At 37.0% G+C, this 25,420-nt stretch overlaps 1 protein-coding gene across 1 annotated transcript in view; it reads left to right on the forward strand.

Annotated features, from left to right (window-relative positions):
• WDR44 (WD repeat domain 44) overlaps window positions 1-25,420 on the forward strand; it is an 89,590-nt gene that overhangs the window by 2,298 nt on the left and 61,872 nt on the right. The window lies entirely within an intron of this gene.

Here is a 25,420-nt window from a genome sequence, read left to right on the forward strand (position 1 = left end):
TTCCCTTCTCCTTCCTTTCTTGGAATTAGCAAAATTAACTTCATACAGTGCTTACTTTGGGAGGAAGTGTGCAGAACTCAAAACTATTTATCTACACCAAATGAGTCATTTTGATAGAATTGATAGAATCATTTCTTCCCTCATGGTATAATATAGCTTCTCAAGCTCTTTGATCCCTTGATGCTACTAGGGAAAAGTAAAAAACAAGTTTTCTTTGGACCCAGTATTCTCATTTTAACTCTAACCTGCCCAAATGTTTAGCTTGTTCAGCCCTATGAATAAAACTACTGTGTCAGTCTAAATTGCAAGGCTTCATCCTATAATAGTCAGGGGATTTGGAAGAGAATTAGCCTCACCTGGAGAACTGAATCTGAAAAGAACTAGCTGTACTGGGAAGACAGCAAAAGGTTGGCATAATTAACATATCCTCTCTCTTTTGTGACAAGTTTTGTCGTTTGCATAGGTACTGTGAGGAGACTTGGCTGGGTAACTAACAACCTAGAAATGCAGTGAGAAGTCTTGATTTGTGGAAACAGATGGTGTCACTAGATATCTGGCCATCAGAAATATCTTCTGTCCTTTAATGTGAACTAGAATAGCAAACCTTTCAAACTCTGAGAGGTTATCAGACTGAGTTTGGGTGCTTTAAAAAATGTTTCTTGCTATTGTATGTTCTAGAATACACAGATCATTTCACCAAATTTGTAGTAAACTGAGTAGGCAGTTAAGAGTTACCTCATTTTTGTTCATCAGCAGAATCCAAACGCACAATCCATTTCCTAATATTGATTTCTTCTATTTCCCCTCCAATGGTGTCTTCAGCTTTATTCTACTCTTTGAAAGCAAATTTAATAAGTTAAAACTCATCCCATTTTTTTTTATAGAAAGACTTTTGACTCCGATGCAGACTACTTTTCCACAGTGGCAAATCATGTCCTCTTGACCAGCTTTGCAATGTGTACCACACTTACAATGCTTTATATCAGGTTTCCTTATTCTTATCTGTCTTTATATATGAGGACCCTTAGGATCAAAGAGTTTAAGTGACAGCTGGGATTTGAAACCAATTCTTTAAACTCCTACTTTCAGAGTTTTTGCAATACATCATAGCAGCCCTACACTCTCTGTATGTAGAGGGTATCCTCTTCCAAGAGATCTGGAGTAAAATGCTTTAGGACCAACTTCCTGAATTGAACTGATGCATCTATTTAAAACCAGCAGCCCAAAATTTTCAGTTTTCTTGGCTAGAAGTTCTCACTTTCTCTTTCAGGAATGTGTGTTTTGTTTCAGTCAGATAGGAATTTTATAAGATCATAGCATGCTACAGTTAGAAGGGACATCTAGTTAAACTCCTTCACATAAATTGTGGAAACCAAAGCCTGGAGAGGGAAAGTGACTTGTCCAAGGTACCACAGCAAATCAGTAGCAGAGTTAGGACTAGAGTCCCAGATCACTATCACAGTCTAGCGTTTTTTCTGCTACCATGCTGTCTTTTGATGAAGCAGGAAGGGGAGGAGGAAGTGTGCTATGGTAGAAAAAAGCCCTGGACTATATGAGTCATTTCATTTCCTCATCTTTAAATTGAAGAGATTCTGAGAACCCTTCCAACTCTAAAAGTCTCATTGTATGGAGTTTTAATAGTGTGCTTTTATTGATAAGCTTTTGTTCTTGGGAAATCTTTCCATTATTTTTTTGAGTTTTTAGTTGAACAGACTTGATAATATTGGTACATGACTCAAGACCCATAGATTTCAAATTAAATATTTACTGGGTAAATTATATATGAGATAAATGTTCCTGCATTTCTGGATTATACATATGTATATTAAAGACTGGTACTGAGAACATGTTACAAAATAAATGTGACATTTTTAGCATTCTTTATTTTTAAAAATTTTTCATGGCAACCAAAATATTTTTGAGATGTTGGGAGGAAGAATAGAGTGCTAACATTTTTAAAGTAGGAAGGGGCCAGAGATCATTTAGTTCAGCCCTCCCATTTAACTGAAAGCAATCTAGGCTCAGAGAAGGGAAGTAACACATTGCTGATTAGTGGCAGACTGGGAACTAGAACCCCAGCCTCCTGATTGCTCATTTATTCCATGCAGCTTTGTCTGTGGAAGGAGGGGAAAGTATTCCTGGGTATCCCTGCCCTAGGTCTCTGGCACTTACCCTCTTAGCAGGCCTCTTAAGGTGGTCTACTCTCATGGACAGTGATTCTGTTTTTTCATGCCCTGCTGTCAGAGGACACTGTTCAAAGATTCTAAATTTTCTCCAGGTCAGGATGAGCAAAGATTGAAGGAGAGTTGATCTAAGAACAGTCGTGGTCAATTATTTTATTTTTAGCAGTGTAGTTAGTGTCAACAGCAGCCTATCTTTGCAGAGTGGAATAATGGAAAAATCTTGATTTTTAAGCTGTGAGTACCGAGGTCAAACCGTCCTGAAGAATTCATCCTAAAAAAAAAGAAAAGATGCCTTTGTTGAAAACTCAGCTTCTCACTTAGGCATCAGAAACATTTCTCCCTGAATTGAAAATTGATGCAGGTTTCACTGAAAATATTTGTGTGATAAGGGTTATTTGTGGAAAGATTCCTTAAAAAATGGCTGTTCATGGGTTGGCATTTAATCATTATATTTGATTGCTGTTGGCTTTGTGGGTTGATAGGAATATATTTGTAAATGATGTTTTATCACATCCATGAAACATCATATTTATTGAAGCGGGGGAACCTACATATTAATTAGTAAATTTAAGTTATAAATTTAGTGGCCTCCAAATGTCAATTGGTGACTTATGGAGGTAGGACAGTGGCAGTAGCATGGCAGTTTGGGGGCTCACTTTGTATCTGTACAAACTCCTGTAAACTGAAAAATTTATTCTGTTCTTGTGATAACCTATTGCATAAACTGGGGTAATAAATTTTTATTTAAACGTTAAAAACCTAGGTAGCTGTAAGATGTTAACAGTTCAGCGGTAGTCCTGCAGAAGAAAAAATAATTTCCAGTTGTTGGTATTTGAGACTTAGTTTATAATGTGTACATAACACAGCAATCCATGTAATTCTGTTCAATTCACTGTTTAACTTTGACAAAGTCAGGTGGATTGCTAAAGAAGCCCATTGGTGAGGCTGGCTGTTTCCTCATACTCTGCCTGCAATTCTAGTAATTACTTCCTGGGTTAGTATGGGTGGAGGAAGGGGGTGATGATGAGGGTGGTAGTGATGGATGGAGATGGAGGTGGTGAAGGTAGCCCTACAGACTGTATAGAGAGTGGGTTATAAGGCTGCTCCCTGGGACATGGATAACTGAGATACAACAAATCACACCACTTAGTATTATTTTAAATATGTATCTACATAGTGTGAATTAAATCTTTTATTTTTACATTTTATTTTTATTCTTCACTGCTACAGAAAATATTTTAAAAGTATTTTCTTTTGCTATGTGAAGGGTTTCCTTCTCATTTTCTAAATAGAGGCTGGCTTTTCAAAAATAAATAACTAAATCAACAGCTCTTTCTGTAAGAGATTACTAATGGCCCGAAAAAATACTTCAAACAAAATTTAAAGTAATAAAAAATTTTTGGCCCTGGCTGGTGTAGCTCAGTGGATTGAGCGCGGGCTGGGAACCAAAGTGTCCCAGGTTCGATTCCCAGCCAGGGTACATTCCTGGGTTGCAGGCCATAACCCCCAGCAACCGCACATTGATGTTTCTCTCTCTCTCTCTCTCTCTCTCTCTCTCTCTCTCTCCCTCTCCCTCCCCCTCCCTCCCTCCCTTCCCTCTCTAAAAATAAATAAAAATCTTTAAAAAAAATTTTTGGTGCTTCATAATATCCTTCCGATATTTAACTTGAATTGATAATTAACATTTCTGTTTTCTACCCAGAGCTAAGCTATTTACTACCAACTTTCCTAAGGTCTGTTCTCCTCTCTAACTGTTGGATGTTATTCTGCTGACCAGCTAAACCTTTAATTGGGTGCTTTCCTTACTTTTCAGAGCAGAGCCCTATTTATTCTCTTATTTCAGACTGAGCAGTCTTTGTGTTAGTCTGTCATCTCATGATTCAAAATTGAGGAGAAAGCACATAAGACATAATGTGGGTTCAGGCTTGATGGCAACCCCAATGTTTTTCCCCAGTCAGTATACAAATTTATCTTGGTTACTATAGCAACCACCCTATCAGGTATTCTTCTAGCTCTTTAGCCTTCTCTCAGATGTTAGGATTATCATATAATCAGGTTCTGCTAAAACTCTTCAGGTCTTAGAATTTTATTACCAGCTGCAGCTGTTTGGCAGTTTACAGTTTGGCATTCCATCAGGGTCCATTGGTTTCTGGTCCACGACACCTTCCTGTCTCCAAACATTTTAAAACATACAGAATTTAATGAGGATGCATTTAGGCAACACTTTTCTCATACTAATTTTCTCAGTTCCACTGTTACTCATTGTCTTGAAGATTGAATGCATTGCATCACTGACTTTCAATGTCTGTCCTTTTGTAGTATCTAGAATAAATTTAAAGATCAAGAGTGACCATTTAAGAAATGTATTTCCAGATGTGATTTAGATCTGGACCAGCACTAACTACCTGAAGTGACTTAAAAAGCACCTTGATTCATCAGCAACCACCAAATAAATAATCTGGCTTCTAACAAAAATGATTTATGTAGGTTGTAGAAAGAATGTTTGTCCTTATGGATTAATTCATTCTAATTTGGGAAAACTGTTCAGAAATTTAATAGGGAAGTTTTGCAGCCTTTGAATAAACAGAAAAAGAAAAATAAAGACTGAATAGTTATATGGATCTTTATTGTGTCTTTCTGTTTTCTTAACAAATACGTCTTTTTATCTCTTAAAACTTGAGAACTCATAGAATTAAAATAGTTTTAGATTATAAATGTTGTCATGCTAAAAAGGCTGTTGAAGAAATAGGGTATATTAATTTATATATTAGTGTTTGTGTTAGTGTTTCTTTTGAGTGCTCATGCTTGTTAATTTTCTGTGGTGTAGCAATACCTTGTAAATATGCACAATTAATCTCTTCAGTTAACTAAATTGGAGGTGGTTAATCTGTTAGTGATTGAGCCAATATTGATGTCTATTTTTGTACATAACAACAGGTAATATATTTTTTTAAATCAGTAAATATTAGTCTTAGGACATCATGTGTGCTTTTCCAAAAATGTTAAACTTTCCAAATTAGAAGATTATGCAGTAAATAGTAACTTTGTAAAATGATTAAATTAAATCTTCCTGACTTGAATTTGTATTGAAATTGTGATTTGACTGATTTTATTGTAACACTAGTATATCCTAGTCATACTGTGGTTAAATTCTGATAATGCCCCAAGGAAAACTTTATTTTAATTGCACAAATAGACTTATAAGCAGAAAAAGTTTTACTTTTTCCACAGGGCCCTAATCCTTAAAATTTTAAAAAGGAAGGAGGGGGTGGAAGAAGGATAAAATGTTTTTAAAACAGAAAGGCTAAGGATGAAGCATAAAATTTTTGGAAACTTCTCACAGAAAACTTGAACAGTATTTCCAGTAGGCAGTTTGTAACAGAGCAAACCATATCTGTATAATATCTACCTGACCACTAGTAACTGTAATAGACTATTCCAATACCAACTCATTGAACCATGAACATTCTTATGAACCACAGGTCAAGCTTTCTAGAGAACCAATAAATAGAATGTAGAGCTTTATTCAAACTCACTTTCTCAGAAGCAGGTATCCTGGTTATTAAGTAGGCTAAAGAGAAGAGGTGGGAGTGTTCACTCTGGCATTGCTCGTGAACTGGAAAGACTAGCCATGGATGACTTAATATCCATAGTCCTCTTTTAAATTTGTTCTTGAAAGTTTTTATTTAAATTTGAAGACTGAGGGAATCATTTTTCTGGTTATTAGCAGTAGTGTTAACAATTTGTATGTTTTTAAAAAAATCTGTTTTAAAATATACTTCTCTACTCCTATCGAACTGATAATAGCAGGTGGTTTGAACATTTTCTCCAGCCCCATTTCCACCCCATTCACCTGCAGATTTCTCCTTCCTAGTTTATACAGTATCATTAGTTACAGAGGTTTTCTAGCATAACTTGTCGCTTACAACTGAGAAGAGACATTAAAATAAAATGGATGAAATAAAATGGGTGTGTCTTTGGGAGTAAGAGTAAGGGAAAGATCCATTAAATTGAATGTGGGGGATGCATTGGTAAGTGGGATTGGTTAGTGTCACAGGTGGAGGGTAGGTTATTGGGTTAGTGAAAGATAGGTGAGCAGAATGAATAGATAGCATGATAAAACTAGTACCTTTGTTGAGTGAAAGTGTAGTTTTGTCAATATTTTGGAATTGGTATTTTATCTTTATTGGATTGACTTTAGAGATTAAGGCTAATGCCTGAGATCAGCCCTTTTTTCCTTTAAGTGAAATTTACTATCCCTGTTTTGTCCCAGATCATAGTTCTTGCCTGGTGACTTTCATTAACTTTTGACTTATTTCCCAGCATAAAGATGTGCACAGTTGATGTGTAACAGTGACCAAAAAAAGGTGTAAGTGGCAAGTAGGCAGGCATGCTCCAGTGTTCCCTACTCCTCACACTTCTACTTTGAACTTCTGGTTCTTTCATATCTCCGCCCCACCCCCTCTTCCTATAAGAGTGAAGAGGGAGGAAACAGGAAGGGGCTGAGGCAAGGACGGTGGTTTGGATTCATATTCATGGGACCTTTGTAACTTGGGGACATTCTGTACACAGTAAATATTAAATGTTAACAGTGAAACCTTGGGAAGTGTTGCCAGTTATCCTGAAGTCATACCAGTTCCTTATTACCAACGTTTTTCCCAGGGATTAATCTGTTCACAATAAAAAAACTAATATAGTCTTACATGTTGTTACATGGTAAGAAATTATACTGCCATACTGTCAACTAGTGTTAGCCTTTAGTTTTTCTAAGAACTTTTATTCACATTACCTCTTCTGATTATTCTGTAGTTCTGTGAGATAGAAGGACAATTTTTGTGAAGTAGGTAGGGCAACTATTATCCTAATTTTACAAATAAGAAAAGTTAGGGTGGATAAGGGACAGCCAGCAAAAGTGGAACTTCACTAATTTGTGGTGATTAGATCATGGTTTTGGATGGAGATGTAAAATTTTAGGTTCTTCCCTACTTTTCCTTTTGTAAACTATAAACGTTTCTGATGCTACATCTTAAATATGTATTATTAGAATGATGAGGCTAACTCTTCTGCCATTTAGAAGTGTATAATTTACTGTTTAAAATAATAAAAGCAATATGTTTATGCCTTTTTTAAGCTTTGACAGAATTGATTATGTTTTGGTAGTTAGGCCAGAAAACGACCTTGCTACTTAAAGTGCTGGAATCCCAGACACTGCTAATAAGCATTTCAAAGATATGTTCTTTGTTCCTGAGGGAAAACCCCTCAAGATGTGAGCCACTGCTGATTTGGGCTTCTGTGCTTCATCAAAAAGGCTTGATCTCAGATTTTTGTTTTCTGTGATTGTTTTGTAGATAGTTGTCACTTGTTTACGCAGGCCACAGTGTTTGGTTTTTCAGTTTGGGGGGATGTTGGTATAACTCTGATTCATATTTTGGCGACAAGCCACTAATTGGAAACACAATGTTTCTCCTCCCTCCAGAGGTGTCTTCTAGCAGTCATAATAAGTGCATGTGGTAGTTATTAATATTTTCCATTTAATCAATCCTCTGTAGACTGTCAAACAGGGAAAATGCATTTCTATTAGCTAGGTAATTAGAAAAATTACATTATTAGTGATTACTATGTAAGACTTAAATAAGATTGAATAATCTTTTTAAAAAGATCTTATTTATTTATTTATTTATTTATTTATAGAAAGGGGAAGGGAGGGAGAAAGAGAAACATCAATATGTTGTTGCCTCTCGCATACCTCCCGCCAGGGAACTGGCCCACAACCCAGGCATGTGCCCTAGCCTGGGAATTGAACCTGTGACCCTTTGGTTCACATGCTGGCACTCAGTCCACTGAGCCACACCAGCCAGGACTGAATAATCTTTCTTATAATAAATAAAAAATTGGGCCTACCAAATGTTTTATGTAGGGAAGCATTCTAGGTAATTTGAGATTTTTCTAAAATATTTATCAAATCTTTAATACTTGTTTTATTAAAGAATACAGAAATAGAAATTCAAATACGTATATAAAGCACATAAACAGAATTTATAAAATAAAGTACTTAATATTAAATCTTACTAAAATATGTTCAGTTTTCTATTATTGATGATATTGAGGGGAAAACATGAATAATTAAAAGCAACCAGTTATACCAAAACCTCAATTCAGTCATTAGGTCACAACTACCTTTCCCATCAAACCTTTTATCAGGTAACAGTGAGAAAAACTTATAATTTAAATTATTAAATGGTTTGGTTTGATTTTTTTTTCTTTCTCTGCCCATCTTTAGTGCTGAGCAGTGAACTTAGAAGGAGGAAATTAAAGAATCTCAAATCTAAATAATCAGATCATTGATAATAGAATTGATTTATTTAAATATTTTAAGAAGGGAGGTTTTGACAAGTTCTTTAGAGCTCTAATTTTTATATAAGATGACCTATATAAAGTTATTGGCATTTACTTTTTAAAAAAGACTTTATTCATTTTTAGAGAGAGGGGAAGGGAGGGAGAAAGAAGGAGAGAAACATCATGTGAGAGAGATGTCTATCGATTGGCTGCATCTGGCCCACACCCCAACCAGGGACCTAACTCACAACGCAGGCATATGCCCAGACCAGGAATCTACCTGCGACCTTTCACTTTGTGAAATGCCACCCAGCCAACTGAGCCATACCGCTCAGGGTTTGGCATTTACTTTTTAAGATTAGTACACCATTGGATGTTTTAGATAACTTACAAAATCATATTAGCACATTAACTTTTATAATACCAGCTTGTAGCCTGACATCTCATTTACTTTTCATAAAGTTACAAAGTGATTTAGCGTGATAGCATTAGCGTTGACTTCCAAAGACAGTCATAAATTTAGTTATCTGTTGCTGTTGTGATTTTATTATAAATCACTTTAAATCATCCCTGACTGGTGTGGCTCTGTGGTTTGGGTGTCATCCCACAGACTGAAAGGCTTGGGTTCAATTCCCAGTCAAGGTACAAGCCTGGGTTGTGGGCCAGGTCCCTGGTTGGGGGTGTATGAAAGGCAACCAATTGATGTTTCTCTCTCACATCAATGTTTCTCTCCCTATCTCCCTCCCTTCCTTTCTCTAAAAATAAATAAAAGAAAGTTAAAAAAAGAAGTTACTTTAAATCATTAATACATATGACTCTTCTCTACTACATGTTGACAAATTGGAACATTGTGATACAGGCACCCTACCTTGGAGTTCCTGTTTTAATGCAGGCATTTTTCTAATGGTCGTAGATGTAAAAAGTAGAATGTTTTTGGTTTAGAATTTTTGTAGGCCCAGGGACCTGATATATTTTGTTATTTTTTTAATAAGTAGATTATCAAGTTGGGTGTGTTTTTTCCAGGAATATGGCATAAAACTAAATTATGTAAATCAGTTTTGAAAACTCAGGTTGTCATTTTAGACAAGATAGTTGTGTCAAGGTCCACTTTAAGTTTGTAATTACTTTATATGAGGCTAGATTTATATTTTATTATAAAATTTCCTTTGACTTCAATATAGATCATTTATTTTTAAATATTTCCACAAAACTTACTTACAAAAAAAACATAGCACCATTGTGCAAAATTTCTTCATCTATTTCTATTAGTATCATTTATAAAATACTTACTAGGTATTTTAGGTATATTCTACTTCTTGGCTTTCATAGCATTTAAAACTTAAAATCCTCTTTCAGCCCTGGCTGATGTGGCTCAGTGGATTGAGCACCAGTCTGTGATCCAAAGGGTCACCAGTTCAATCCCCAGTCAGGACACATGCCTGGATTGCAGGCCAGGTCCCTAGTAGGGGTGCATGCAAGAGGCAACCACACATGGATGATTTTCTCCCTCTCCTTCCTCTTTTCCCCTCTCTAAAAATAAATAAAATCATTTTTTAAAATAAATAAAATATTTTTTAAAATAAATAAAATTGTCTTTGAAATGATAATAAAAGTAGTAATTCACATCTTGACTTAATTCCCCATTAGGATAACTGTCATGTCCTGATCTGTGTGGCTTAGTTGGTTGGGCATCACCCGACAAAGCAAAAGGTCTCGGGTTTATTCCTCATCAGGGCACATGCCTGGATTGCTGGTTCGGTCCCAGTTGGAGCACAAACAAAAAAGAACTGATCGATATTTCTCTCACATTGATGTTTCTCTACCTCTCTTTCTCCTTCCCTTCCCCTCTCTCTAGAAATAAATAAAATCTTTTAGAAAGACCACTGTCATAACTATATTCTTGGCTTTTGTTAACCTTGTTAATAAACCAATATTGCCATATATCTAGGGAAATTTAAGCAATTCCTACTTTTTGAGTGCCCAGTTAAAACATGACATTTTACTTTTTAAGATTTTATTCATTTATTTTTAAATAGAAGGGAAGGGAGGGAGAAAGAGAGGGAGAGAAACATCAGTGTGTGGTTACCTCTCATGTGCCCCCTCCTGGGGACCTTGCCCGCAACCCAGGCATGTGCCCTGACTGGGAATTGAACTGGCAACTCTTTGGTTTGCAGGCTGGCACTGAATCCGCTGAGCCACATCAGCCAGGGCTATATTGTTGTTGTTGTTGTTGTTGTTGTTGTTGTGTGTGTGTGTGTGTCTAGAGAGAGAGAAAAAGAAAGGGGAGAGGAACATCCATTGGTTACCTCTTGCACTCCTCCAGCCAGGGACTTAGCCCGTGACCCAGGCGTTTGCCCTGACCAGAACTGAACCAGCAGCCTTTCAGTTCACAGGCTGGTGCTTAACTCTCAGCCACACCAGCCAGGGCTAAAACATGACATTTTAGGTTGTACTAGGAAAATAAGACTCGCTTATGATTGCTTAGCATTTATTTTTTCCTGCTCTTCCTAGATTGTTCGGTTTTGCTGGGATTGTAACTTTGTTAGTAGCCAACCTAAATAGGACTGTGAAAATGGGTGTCGCACTGTCATTAATGATTTGAGTTTGAAAGGCCAGCAGATGATTTTCTCTTACATCTCGTTTCTTTGAGTACTGTTATTAGATTGAAGGTGCTGATTGACTCCCAATCTTCTATCTTATATGATTAGCATATAATCTAGAAAATTTGTGATTGTAATTTGAGATTGTAATTTATTCATAAAATCAGTATATGCATTTCAGTTCCATCAAATATTACAGCATACCAAAATTTTAAATCTATGCACTTAGAGCAAGATTTAAAAAATAAAACAGAATCTTGTTCTCCAAATTTTAACTTTTTAAAATTCTTGTTCTACCTTGGATTTGGTTTTGTTTTAGCTGTTTACCGACCTGCCTAAGTGGTGGGAAAAATCCTCATGTCAGTGTTTTTTGAGCACCAGAACCCTTCCAATTGCTAAATCAGACTTAGCACTTTTAAATTGGTATTAGTTTGCCATCAGATCTTCCTATTTCGGCTAGCTGGGCTTTAGAAAGCAAAACCCTTTAATTACCTGCTTACTTTAATGACTGGCCTTATCTGCTCATATCCTGTTTACCTCAAGGACCTTGGAATCACAGCACCTTCATTGTACAGGCACGGTGTTTTTTACTCTGCTTGATTCAGTTCCTTGAGGTGCTGCTTAAGCTCATGTTACTTCTATATTTTCCCGATGGTGAAGGCAAAAAGAAGAGGGGGTTAAAAACAAAATCAGGCCATAGGGTAATTCTCTGTTAAGCCCTTTTATAGTCATCTTCCTATAAGAAAAATGTTTCCCAAGCCACCAGGTTTAGTCTAGCCAACTCATTCTATATTCCCTCATTTTTTACTCTTTTGGAGGGCTCTTTTTGGAGCCCATCGGGAATTTTGTAACCTGACAAGAAAGAAGCTTCTTCAGAGCCAACCACCTTTTTTCCTCAGAGCCTTACAAAATGAGTCTTCTTACTAACAGAAAAAGAAAGAAGACCTTCTTAGTTCATTTTTCTGTGTGTTGTCCAATTTTTTTGGTATATTCTTCTCACCCCATATAATGAGATGTCTGGAGATGGGAATGTTAAGTGTGAGATCACTCATGTTTTATTAGTGTACTTTAGAAGGTAGGACTTTGAGTTCTAATTGTTTACTGTGAAACAGGTGTTAAGTGTTAGGCTTAGTCTGTACACTCCTTCCTCCCTGTTCTCAGAAGGCTTACAGAGTTGGTTGGTTTGTGTTTTAAATAACCCGCAGGTTAGAGGTAAAGAAACATCAAGCCCAAAGGGCAGAGGATCTGCCTATAGCTAACGGGTGAGAAACTGGACATAGGATCTAGCTCTTTGAAACCAGAGAAATTCAGTATTCTTTTCTTAAAGATTATTTTTAGAGAGAGGGGAAGGAAGGGAGAAAAAAAGAGAGGGAGAGAAACATCAACGTGTGGTTGCCTCTCACATACCCCCAACTGGGGACATGGCCGGCAACCTAGGCATGTGCCCTGACTGGGAATCAAACCTGTGACCTTTTGGTTTATAGGCCAGTGCTCAATCCACTGAGCCACACCAGCCAGGGCTTAGTATTCTTTATAAAATTAGACTTAAGCACTTGCACCATAATTTTACGTCCTAATTACCCTAAAGCTATAGCACCTGAATGATTAAGATTTGAATTTAAAATTGAAACAGGTGATCTAATGATTGCCTGGAGAGAAACCATTCACTTGAAGCTCTGAAAAAGCAAGTTAGACTCTTATTGCCATGTCAATGCCTGGTTTTGAATCATGGGTTTTGCAATAAGCCAAGCAGGCAATGCAGTTAGCTTCTATTTGGGGAATCTAATCTATATGGGTTCTTAGCACACACTCGTATTGATTGACATTCAAGTCTAGGAGCTATTAGTGCTTCTGTTTGTGGGAGGATGTTGAGATTATGTCTTGAAAGAATTGAGAAGTAAATTCTATTTCATATTGCAGAATGCTTATCAGGTTTTTGATTGTTAAAGAAATGATACACCTGAAATACTTCTAATACCCTTTTTATAAAGTGTCCTAAAATGACTTTGTATATATAGGAACTGAATCCCTTTTTAATGATAACATTTTTCTGAAAGATTTTATTTATTTTTAGAGAGTAAGAGAGGGAGAAAAACATCAATGTGTGGTTGCCTCTCATGTGGCCCCCCACTGGGGACCTGGCCCGCAACCCAGGCATGTGTCCTGATTGGGAATCAAACCAGCAACCCTTTCGTTAGAAGCCCACACTCAACCCATTGAGCTACAGCAGCCAGGGCTGATTTAAAAAAAATTTTTTTTCCAGTTTATTGATGACAGAGAGAGAGTTTTGTTGTTCCACTTATTTATGCATTTATTGGTTGATTCTTATAAGTACTTCGACTGGGGTTTGAACCAGCAACCTTGGAGTATTGGAATGACACTTTAGCCAACTGAGCTACCCAGCCAGGATGATGATAATGTAATTTTAATTGATACTTATCTAGAAAGTTGGCTTTTGATTTTCATTTGTCCCATATATAAGGTTAACCTCATTTTGAATATGTTAATTGAGGACAGTTTTTAAATGATATAAAAGTGATTATAAGTCAGTTTATGTACCTAGAGATTTTGTCAGTTTGTTACAGTAGCCATCTTATTGGGGCGGGGTGAAGGGGTTTGGTGGAAGACAAGCTAAGCTAAAATAATGAAGCTGTCAATACATCTTTCTACTCTTCACTGAGTGTTGTATACATAATAGCATATATACAGTATTTGCATTCAGGCATATGCACTTAATGTACTGTCTGGAAAAGCTTTGACTAGATTTCACACCTTTACAATTTTTTCCTAGTCAGTGAATGATATTGAATACTTAGATGAATATTTATACAATGATATTGGCCATGCAGTTCCTCCCACTTTGTCCCTTTATCACACACTAACAAATCATAAGATGAATTCTCCACTTAATTGATTTGGGGGTGGGGTAGAGTTGCCAGATAAGGACTCCCAGTTCAATTCTAATGGCAGATAAACATACTGAAAATGTATTTGTTGTTTATCTGATACTGGAATTTAACTGGGCAGCCTCTGTATTTATAGTTGTTAGATCTGGCAACCCTAAGTTGGGGAGAAGCAGAAGACTAGCGGATACAGGTACAATCGTGAGACTTCAATACAACTAGAATGCAATGACAAGGGTAGCCTTTACTAAGACAAAAATACTAAAAGTGCAATGTCGATTTTAGAGTCCAACACCTTTTTCTTTGGAAGTACATTGGTGAAAACAAAGCTCACAAATAGCAAAACTTAACAATATATTATTTAGAGATATCTTAACATTTTAAAAATGTAAGGGAACAATAAAATCTGGGCTACTGATTCCTTTTAAAAGAAAAAACAGCAGATGGAATAAGAGCACACAGTAGCTGCACTACTCTTGATTCTGTTCTCATTCTCAGGTGACATGATGAGTCATAGTTAATTTTGTTTATGTTTTAGAATTCCATTTGTACTCTTTTGTGCTATCAAATATAGAATAACAGTTTAAAAGTTAAATTAAAACATAGGCTTTGCCCTGGCTGGTGTGGCTCAGTGCATTGAGCACTGGCCTGCAAACCAAAGGGTCGCCAGTTCAATTCCCAGTCAGGGCACATGCCTGGGTTGCATGCCAGGTCCCCAGTAGGGGGTGGGTGAGAGGCAACCACACATTGATGTTTCTCTTCCTGTCTTTCTCCCTACCTTCCCCATCTCTCTAAAAATAAATAAATAAAATCTTATAAGAAACATAGGCTTTAATAAGAAACTTAGCTAGTAAGCATAGTTTCATGGCTTGTACTTTCCAAAATAAACCCAGGTTTAAAAAGTTAGGGCACTTATTCCTTTTCTTCTCCAGATTAGCCTCTTTAGTTCTTTATATTACCTTCTCTGTTTCTAGAACATTCACAAAATTGGTTTCTCTCTTTTGGATATGTTCTATTTTATCAGTGTTTCTTTTTAAATGTGGTGTACCAATAGTATACAGTGTTCTTTTTTTTTTCTGGTACACAGTATTTTTAAGTGTGCTCTTGTCAGCAAGGAGTAGAATAGAATTTCCCACTCCCCTTATCCTGGACATAATAGTTCTGTTAATTCAGCATAAGATCACACTAGTTCTCTTGGCAGCCGTTTCACAGGCTTTTACTCTGAGCAATCAACAAAGATACCTAAATGTTTTCACACAATTTGTTGCTAAGTCATTATCTCACCAATCATGCATTTTACACTTATCCTACTATATTTCATTCTGTTAAGATTTGGCCCATTGTTCTAACCTCATGAAATATTTTTGAATCCTGTCAGCCAGTATACTCCCTATCCTATCTCAAATTTTGTGTCATCTGCAAATTTGATAGTTATTCCATAGGTGTCCTCATCCAAGGCATTAATAAGAACATCAAGTAGGATAGAGCACAAGAGAAATTATTTGATGTTTTCTTATGGTCTTCCTTTGAGCCATTAATCAGCACAACTTGGATAATGTTCTCACACCAGTTACAAACATACCTAAGTGTATTCTAGTCTACATCTCTTTGTTGTCTAAAAGGATATCATGAAGAGAATTCTAAAATTTAGTACTTAAATCTAGGGGTTTTTTTGCATGTGTACAATCCAGGGTGGGGCAAAAGTAGGTTTACAGTTCATATAGAAAAAAATACAATAATTAAACGTACGTTTGCCCCATCCTGTATATTCTAGGCCAGTAACCCTATCAAGAAAGGAAATTAGGTTAATTTTGCATGATTGACATCCTGTGAATGCTTACTGACTCTTAATGAGTATGTTCCTCCCAGGACTAGGGTCCTTAAACTAGTGTACTGAAGCATTTTACTTGGGATTGACATCAAGGGAATCTGTTTATAGTTTGTACCATCTACCTGCTTTACAGTGTTGATTTTTAGAGTGTCTACTTATCATCTTCTTCCAGCCTCCATGATTCCTCAAAGGTTCCATCCTCCATGATTCCATAGGGATTGAGCTCTGTAAATTCTTAGAGTATGCTGGGATATAATTTGTCTGGGACAGGAGAACTGAATTCATTTAGATTAGCGAGGTACTTTTATCTCCTTGAATGCTTTGGGATTCAGTTTCCTCATTCTTACATTTTGATTTTCCCCGCCTGGTTTGACTATCAGTAATTTTAATTGGAAAAGAAAGAATTGAAGCAGACTTTTAAATTATACTATTTATCCACATATAAGCAGCCCTACACTTTCTTTTTCTTGTTTGTGTTCTGTTTAGTTATAAATTAAAATAAAGAAAAGCTTTGTCTAGTAATTTTTAAATCTTAGCACATTCTGAGAGCTGTCTTCCTGATTACTGTTCTGATAGGTTTTTGCATTTTTCTTTGGCTATGTACCCTTTCCATCCCTCTCATATTTTCTGTGTGTTTTCATTTAATTTTTTCCTACCCTGGCTGGTGTGGCTCAATGGATTGAGTGCTGGACTCTGAAGCAAATGGTCACTGGTTCGATTCCCAGTCAGGGCACATGCCTGAGTTGCGGGCAGGTCCCCTGTGGGGGGCGTATGAGAGGCAACCATGCATTGATATCTCTCTCCCTCTCTTTCTCTCTCCTTTCCCCCCTCTAAAAATAAATAAAATCTTTTAAAATAAATAAATAAATAATTTTTTTCTTATGACATGTCACCATGGAGATGCAATGAACAAAATTCAGACCATAAGAAATTCTGCAGGATGAACAACCTTGCTTGCTTGTATGTTTGTTGTTTGTTTGTTTAAGACTACTTTTTGGCCCTAGCCAGTGTGGCTCAGTGGATTGAGCACCAGTCTGCCAACTAAAGGGTCACTGGTTCAGTTCCCAGTCAGGGCACATGCCTGTGTTGCAGGCCAGGTCCCCAGTAGAGGGCGCTCAAGAGGCAATCACACATTGGTGTTTCTCTCCCTCTCTTTCTCTTTCCCTTCCCCTCTCTCTAAAAATAAATAAAATCTTTTTTAAAAGACTATTTTTGGAGAAGTTTTAGGTTCACAGCAAAATTAAAAGGAAGATACAGAGATTTCCCACATACCACCTGCCCCCACACATTCACAGCCTCCCCCATTATCAACATCCCCCACCAGAGTGGTACACTTGTTACACTTGATGCACCTACATTGACACATCAGAGTCACCCAAAGGCCGCAGTTTACCTTAGAGCTCACTCTAGGTATTTGTACATTCCATGGGTTTGAACAAATATATAATGACATGTATCCATCCTTATAGTATCATATAGAGTAGCTTTGCTACCCTAAAAATCTTCTTCGGGATAAACAACCTTGTTTCTCAACACATGAACTGCAAGAAATAAGAGATCAAGGGAAACTACTGACTGAAGGAGGCATATTAACTGATATGGACCTTATTTGGATATTGACTGAAATGAACCAACTATAAAAAAATTGAGATAATTAAGGAAATATTAACTGTATATAATAAGGAATTATTAAGTTTGATAATACTGTGGTTATATCTTAAAGAGAAATCACTTTTAGATACTCAATCAAATGTTATGGGTAAAAATCAAATAATTTCAGAGATTTGCTTCAAAATGATCTGGCAGGAGAGTTAAGGGAGGGGTATTGATGTTGACCATATTGAACATGATCAATGTGTTGTACATGTGGGTTCATAATATTATTTTCCTAATTTTGTATATGTTTGAAATAGCCAGAATTAAAAGTTGGCCCCAAAATATTTTTTATGGGTATATCCATTGTTATTGGCAGATTCAAGACTAAAAGTCAGATCTCCTGATTCCAGCTCATGTTCTTCTACTATGTAGCTAAATTTACCGACCTTCTACTTCCAGATGGATGTCAAGTTGCCCTTTCAGTCTCTGGGACCCCCAAGCCTTCCCCAGGAAATTTATGGTGGTATTTCTAGACTTTGGTAAATGGTCAGTTTCACCTACCCATGTGAAAGCATGAGGGGGATAATAGAATTATTAGGGTAAATTGACAGGCTGCATAGGTTGTTAGAATCAGCAAAGAGACTTGGGTGCTAGTCCTAACTTTGCCTTTGATTTTAGCATAAGTTGTAGGAGGTCAGGGATTATGTCTGCTTGGTTCACTGCTTTACACCCCTGCCAACCTAGCACTGTGCTGTTACATGGTAAGCACAATAGATAAATGTTAAATGAATGGGTTACTTTAACCTTTCTTGGCCTCATTTTCTTCACATGTGAAATGAGATAGTTGATCTAAATGATATTCAAGTTTCCTTCAAACACTAAAAAAAATTATTCTTCCCTGCCAATTTTTAAAAAAAAAACCCTTTTAGGATTTTGAAAAGAATTACTGGATATCTTTAACATCAATAGGTAGTATACTCATTTCTAACACCTGTGACAGAAAACCCACAGCTATGTACCATCCAACTCTCTTAAAAATAGCCTACTGGTATGCATTTTCTATTGGGTTGATTTTGTTTCCCTAAAGTAAATGAATACTTTTCACATTATTAAATTAGAGAGTCAGGTTTAAAAAGTTTCAAAGTCAAACTCTGTAAGTGGTTCATAAAATGTTGGGTTGCTTGCATATTTGTACTTTTCACTGAAATTGTATTGATTGCAGTATTATGTTAGTTTATAAAGTTTTTGACATTTTACCTCCTGCTGAAACTTGGTGGGCAACTTTTGGGTAAGTTTCAGTTATTGTCACCACATCCAAATCTCGGTGACTAAGCACCTGCCTTTGGGACTAATGACCTTATTACTCTGATGAAGTTTTGCCTCAGGTATCTGAAGGTCATCACTGGATCTGGTCAGAGTTTATACAAGAAAAATAATTCCTATACTGTCCTGTAAAATCATGAAAGCAATGCTCTGAAGCAATGTAAAAATTTTTAAGTAATGAATATTGTGCAGATATAAAAATGCCTTGGTACTGAACACAAACACCGTAGCTGCAAAAGGAAAACTCCTATAATTTAAAATGCTAAATAGATAGGGACTAGAGAAAGCATCTGTCACACATTATTTTATATTCAAACATGAGCTTAGTTAGTATAAACTCAACACAGTGAGTGTGTGAAAATAATTTTTATAGAAAACAGGATATAGTGAATTAAAATATTCTATTACAAGTTGCTGAAGTATAAAATTTAGATCATTAATCATGGTATAAATTACATCTTTACTCCCAAAGTAATAAAAGGTCTTAAAATTTCCTAAAATTACAAGAACTCTACATTTATTAGAAGAATTTATTCATTTTTTAGAGAATGGGAAAGAGAGGGAGAGAAACAACCCAGGCATATGCCCTGGCTTGGAATTGAACTGGTGACCTTTTGGTTTGCAGGCTCATGTGCTCAACCCACTGAACAATACTAGCCTGGGTTAAAATTACAGGAACTCTAAAAACCCTTGCTTATAGGTCTTACAGCTACTTGGTTGGGAAAGCCAAGAGTTGAACTTAGTTTTCTTGACTTCTGGTCTCCTATTTTTTCTGTCCCCAACTCAAATATGAATATGGTCATGCATTCCACCAACAGGGATATGTTTTGAGAAATGTATGGTCAGGTGATATCATCATTGTGGGAACATTATAGAGTATACTTACAGAAACCTCAATTGTATAGCCTACTACCCACCTAGCCTATCTAGCCTATATGGTATAACCTATTGCTGCTAGACTAAAACCTATACAGTATGTCATTCTACAAAACAATATGATATTAAATCAAACATAACAGAAAATAATACAATCAAGAGATTCAGTAAACAGGACATGTAAGATGTTGATGCCAGCATAATAAGGCATACTATTTTTCAGGAAATTTTTTTTTATAAGTAGAAAGAGTACACTCTAAAACAACATTAAAAAGTATACTATACCAAATAACATAAGCCAGTAACATAGTTGTTTATTATTATCAGGGGTTGTGTACTGTACATAATTCTATGTGCTATACTTAATTTTTTTAAATATTTATTTTTAGAAAGACGAGAAGGGATGTAGAAAGAGAGGGAAAGAAACATCGACATGCAAGAGATACATCTCTCAGTCACCTCTTGCACGCCCGCTACTGGGGACCTGGCCCATAAGCCAGTCATTTTCCCTGACTGGGAATCGAACTGGCAAACTTTGGATGCCAGGCTGGGGATCGATCCACTGAGCCACACCATCCAAGGCTGTGCTATACTTTAAAGAACTAGCAGCACAGAAGGTTTGCCTGCACCAGCATCACAAACATGTGAATAATGCACTGTGCTAGGTAGGACCTTAGGATAGGAAATTTTCAGCTCCAGTGTAATCTTAAGAGACCACCATCCTGTATTCAGATCCTCATTGATGGAAATGCTGTTATGCAATGCATGAATGTAGTTGTTTTCTTTAGGCAGATAATCACTCTGAAATAATATATTATTATTATCCCTACTTTTAAGTTAGAGACTGAATTACAGAGAGGAGGTGAGTGATTCTCTGGGGATACCAAAGATTAGCGACAGCTCACTTATATAGGAGATACTTCTATATAGAACCAGAAGGAAGATAATAATAATTCACACAACTGGAAATAAGAAGTAATCACTTAAAATATCTTCTGAAAAATAAAAACAAAGTGCCATAAAGTCATGTACAAAATTTCAAATGGGAAAATCTCTTCGAATATCTGGATTGTTTGCCCACGCAATGCCATTTTTGTTTTTGTCTTTGTTTTTGTTGTTTTTTAAGTATATTTTTTGAATATGCTATTAGAGTTGTTCCATTTTTTTTCTCCCCTTTATTCTCCTCCAGCTAGTACCCTCATTCCCACCAGCATTCACCCTTATACTTCATGACCATGGGTCATACATGTAAGTTCTTTGGCTTCTCCATTTCCTATACTGTTCTTAACTTCCCCCTGTTTATTTTGTAGCTACCATTTATGCTCCTTATTCCCATACTTTTTCCCATATTCTCTCCCTCCCCCTCCCCACTTATAACCCTCCATGGGATCTTCATTTCTATGATTCTGTTCCTGGTCTACCTGTTTGCTTAGTTTGTTTTTGGTGTTGGTTTTGACTTTTAGGTTCAGTTGTTGATAGGTGTGAGTTTGTTGTCATTTTACTTTTCATAGTTTTTCATCATCTTCTTTTTCTTAGATAAGTCCCTTTAACATTTCATATCATAATGGCTTGGTGATGATGAACTCTTTTACCTTGACCTTATCTGAGAAACACTTTCTATGTCCTTCCATTCTAAATGAAAGTTTTGCTGGATAGAGTAATATTGGATGGAGGGCCTAGCCTTTCATGACTTTGAATACTTCTTTCCATCCCCATCTTGCCTGCAAGGTCTCTTTGGAGAAATCAGCTGATCGTCTTACAGGAACTCCTTGTAGGTAACTGTCTCCTCTTCTCTTGCTGCTTTTAGGATTCTCTCCTTATCTTTCATCTTGCATAATGTAATTATGTTATGCCTTGGTGTGTGCTTCCTTAGGTCCAGCTTCTTTGTAACTCTCTGAGCTTCCTGGACTTCCTGGAAGTCTATTTCCTTTGCCAAATTAAGGAAGTTCTCCTTCATTATGTTTTCAAATAAGTTTTCAATTTTTTGCTCTTTTTCTTCTCCTGGCACACCTATGATTTGGATGTTGGAATATTTAAAGTTGTCACAGAGGTTCCTAAGCCTATACTCATTTTTTGAATTCTTGTTTTTTCATTCTATTCAGGTTGAATGTTTATTTCTTCCTTCTGGTCCAAATTGTTGACTTGAGTCTCATTTTCTTTTCCTTCATTCATGGTTCCCTATATATTTTCCATTATTTCACTCTTCATAGCCTTCACTTTTTCCTCTATTTTGCTACCATATTCAACCATTTCGGTGAGCATCCTGATTACCATGTTTTGAACTCTGCATCTGATAGGTTGGCTATGTCTTCATCATATAGTTGTATTTTTTCTTGAGCTCTGTTCTTTCATTTGGGCCATATTTCTTTGTCTCAGCGTGCCTGTTACATTGTAAGTGGTGGGACCCTAGGTATTTTCCAGGGTGGGGCAACAATTCACATTGCTGTATTGTGGCACTGTATGTAGGGGAGGCATCAGAGAGGGAGCAATCCTGCTTGGTCAGCTCTTGGTGGGCTTTCAGTTGCTTCCCCTACTACTCATAGGCAAATTAGGCCCTTCTGGTGTTGATTTCTGTGTAGGTTGTTTTGTGTACATTCTAGGACCCTGTGGGTCTCTCCAACGAACTCTCCTGTGAGGCTGGGAGTCTCTCCTGGCACCTCAACCCCCCCAGGTGTTTTCAATCAGTGCTTTTCGGCTTTATTTCCCAGTGCTGGGCCCCTGGGTTGGGTAGTCTGTCTTGCTGCCCGTTTTCATCTGGTTTATCTGTGCGCAGATGTGTGACTGTGGACAGCCTGCTGCTTTGCACGCCTCACTGGGTCTGCTCGTTGCCTCCCTGCACCCGGGGTCTGCCACCAGGGTCTGCTAGTCACTGCCTGTGCCCTGCATGCCTGGGTCTGCCAGCCACTGCTCTTTCCTTCAGTGACCCCTCTCTGCAGGCCGCCTACTCTGCCCCTCTTACCAGTCTGGATGAATGCTTGTTGGGACTTCTGTACAGTTCAGTTTTCTGTCTGTTCTGGTTGTTTTTTTTTGTTTGTTTCTAAATTTTTGTTGTCCCTAATTTTGGTTGTGCGAGGAGGCACAGTGTCCACCTATGCCTCCATCTTGGCCAGATCTGCAGCTCCTTTTTTTTTTTTTAATTAAAGATTTTATTTATTCAATTTGAAAGAGAATAGAAGGGGAGGAGAAAGAGAGAGAGAAACATTGATGTGTGAGAGAAACCTCAGTTGGTTGCCTCTTGCATGCCCCCAGCCCGAGACTTGGCCCATATCCCAGGCACGTACCCTGACTGGGAATTGAACTGACAACCTACTTTGCGGGACAATGCCTAACCAGCTGACCCATGCTGATGAGGGCTTCAACTCCATTTTTAAAAACCTGGTTTCCCAGCTTAATGCAGATCAAAAGCAATCATTAGAGACTGGAGGGATGGGGGAGCAAAGCCAGTTGTTGTAAGAAGTGACCATAGAGGAAAGAGCTGCAAAACTGCAAAACCACAGACATTCCAAGCATAGTAATGTAGAGTCCTGTAGTGTGAAGGCAAATAAATTCCCTGCACCCTAGGGTCCCTGAAGTTCATTAAAGTATTAAAATACATTTAGTGCCCTGGCTAGTGTGACTCAGTGGGTTCAATGTGGATCTGTGAACCAAAGGGTCACTGGTTCATTTCCCAGTCAGGGCACATGCCTGGTTGTGAGTCAGGTCCCCAGTAGGAGGTGTGGGAGAGGCAACTACACATTGATGTTTCTTTCCCCTCTCTCCTTCCCCTCCTCTCTTTATAAAAAGTAAATTTAAAAATCTTTAAAAAATGCCCTGGCTGGCATAGCTCAGTGGATTGAGCGTGGGCTGTGAACCAAAGTGTCGCAGGTTTGATTCCTAGTCAGGGCATATGCCTCGGTTGCAGGCCACAGCCCCCAGCAGACACACATTGATATTTCTCTCTCTCTTTCTCCCTCCCTTCCCTCTCTAAAAAATAAATAAATAAAATCTAAAAAAACCCTACAAGTCCTAAAAAAGGTAAAAATTAGAATTAAATTTTTAAAAATCTTTAAAAAATACAATGTAATATTTGATAAAAGATAAATGATAAATACCCTGAGTCAGTAAGAAAGGTAAAATTGTATATGTTTTGTTTAAGAAAGTATTTTCAAAGAAAATTTTATTGAACAGCAAGGTTTAGCCTATAATGTACTTATTTACAAGCTGCTTTTCAAATTTGAAATTCAAAAGTAATTAAAATACTTTCAGAAGTTCGACACTTAAAGAGAAGTGTCATCTCTGGAAATTTTATTTATGGAACATTTTATTATTCTATTCCCTAGTGATGCTAAATCAATTAGGTGTAAATTGTAGTTGTTAAAGACAGATCAGGAGTCAGTGCCTTTGACTTTTAATCAGTTTAGTCCACCCCAAGAAGCAGCACTAAATGCCTTTAGTTTGGTGCTCATTCGTAGCAGCATTTACAATATTTTCATAACCATCATCTTTTAAGAACTTACCCAGAAAGGAGGCAATATTACAAAATACTTGAGAGAGGGAGCCCTAGAGTCAGACTGCCTGAAGTCAAATTTTGTCCCTACTGTTTACTAGTAATACAATTGAAATTACCTAATCTGACCCATGCGTCAGTTTTTTGTTGTGTAAAATAGAGAAGGTAATAAAACTATCTCACAGGAAAGTTGCGAGGACTAAAGCTAAAGCAAATCAAGTCTCAACACAGTTTTTGAACCCTGCTTAATAAATGATGGCCATTGCTTTATTACAAGACCCCTATTAGGAGTGCGTCCTATGGAAATACTAAGTAATAATTTATTGTTTCTTTCTATGAAATGAATTGTTCTTTTCTCTCTTCGGGCATAATGCAAATCATTTTAGCCAACTTTGGCTAGTATAAACATCCTTTTACTTTTTACTAGATGCTGATGTTCTATAAATTGATCAAAATGTATCACAAAAAAATTCTGGTTTTACAGATTACCCTGTTAGAGACAATTTTAGGCTTATTTAGACTGGAAGAAGCTATAGTAGTCTGAAATGTTTTACTACCTACCAAGTGCTTAACAGTTCTGTAACATCCAAAATGTGTTTCGACATAAGTGTCTTTTGTAATTAGTTTTTTGTTTAATGACATCATCAAATGCAAGCAGGAGCCCATGTTAACCACCAGCTCAATACAATCTGGCTTTTTTTCATGTTCCCTGTTGTTAAGTAGGCTGGAGCTTGTCAGGCTTTAGTATATAATTCCTGTTCCAGAAATTGATCTCATGCTTACCACTCCTGACAGACTGCCAGACAGTGCCTTGGACCAACTTAGTGAAGTTCATCATTTGAGTTTCGGTGGAGCAATTCAAAGCTGCTGATGAAACTACCACCTACTATCTGTGCCTCGTGTGCTCTCTAACTTAATCCTTGTAGTAGTCCTGTGAAATAAGTGGTTTTACTCCCTTTTACTGAGGAGAACACTAAGGCCTGCAAAAATTAATTTGGTCAAGATCACACATAGGAAAAATGGTGGGAACAATATTCAAGCAAAGTTCATGCGCTTGAAAATCCATGCTCTTTTCACTATGTCCCCTTGTCTCTCAGAAGGACATAATAAATTACTCTTTGTAGTTTGTACACAGCTATGTGTAAAGCCCCACCAGAACTAATCTGGAATATTTCTGTGTGTGTCAACAGTTGGTCTATAACTTAGATCCTGTGAATCAACAGCCAGAAAGGGCTCATTATGGAACCATACATAATATAAATATGACTCCCTGGTCTGTTTTTTGT

The sequence above is a fragment of the Phyllostomus hastatus genome, unplaced genomic scaffold (assembly GCF_019186645.2).
Source record: "Phyllostomus hastatus isolate PE091 unplaced genomic scaffold, TTU_PhHast_1.1 phas_scaffold_28, whole genome shotgun sequence".
NCBI lineage: Eukaryota > Metazoa > Chordata > Mammalia > Chiroptera > Phyllostomidae > Phyllostomus > Phyllostomus hastatus.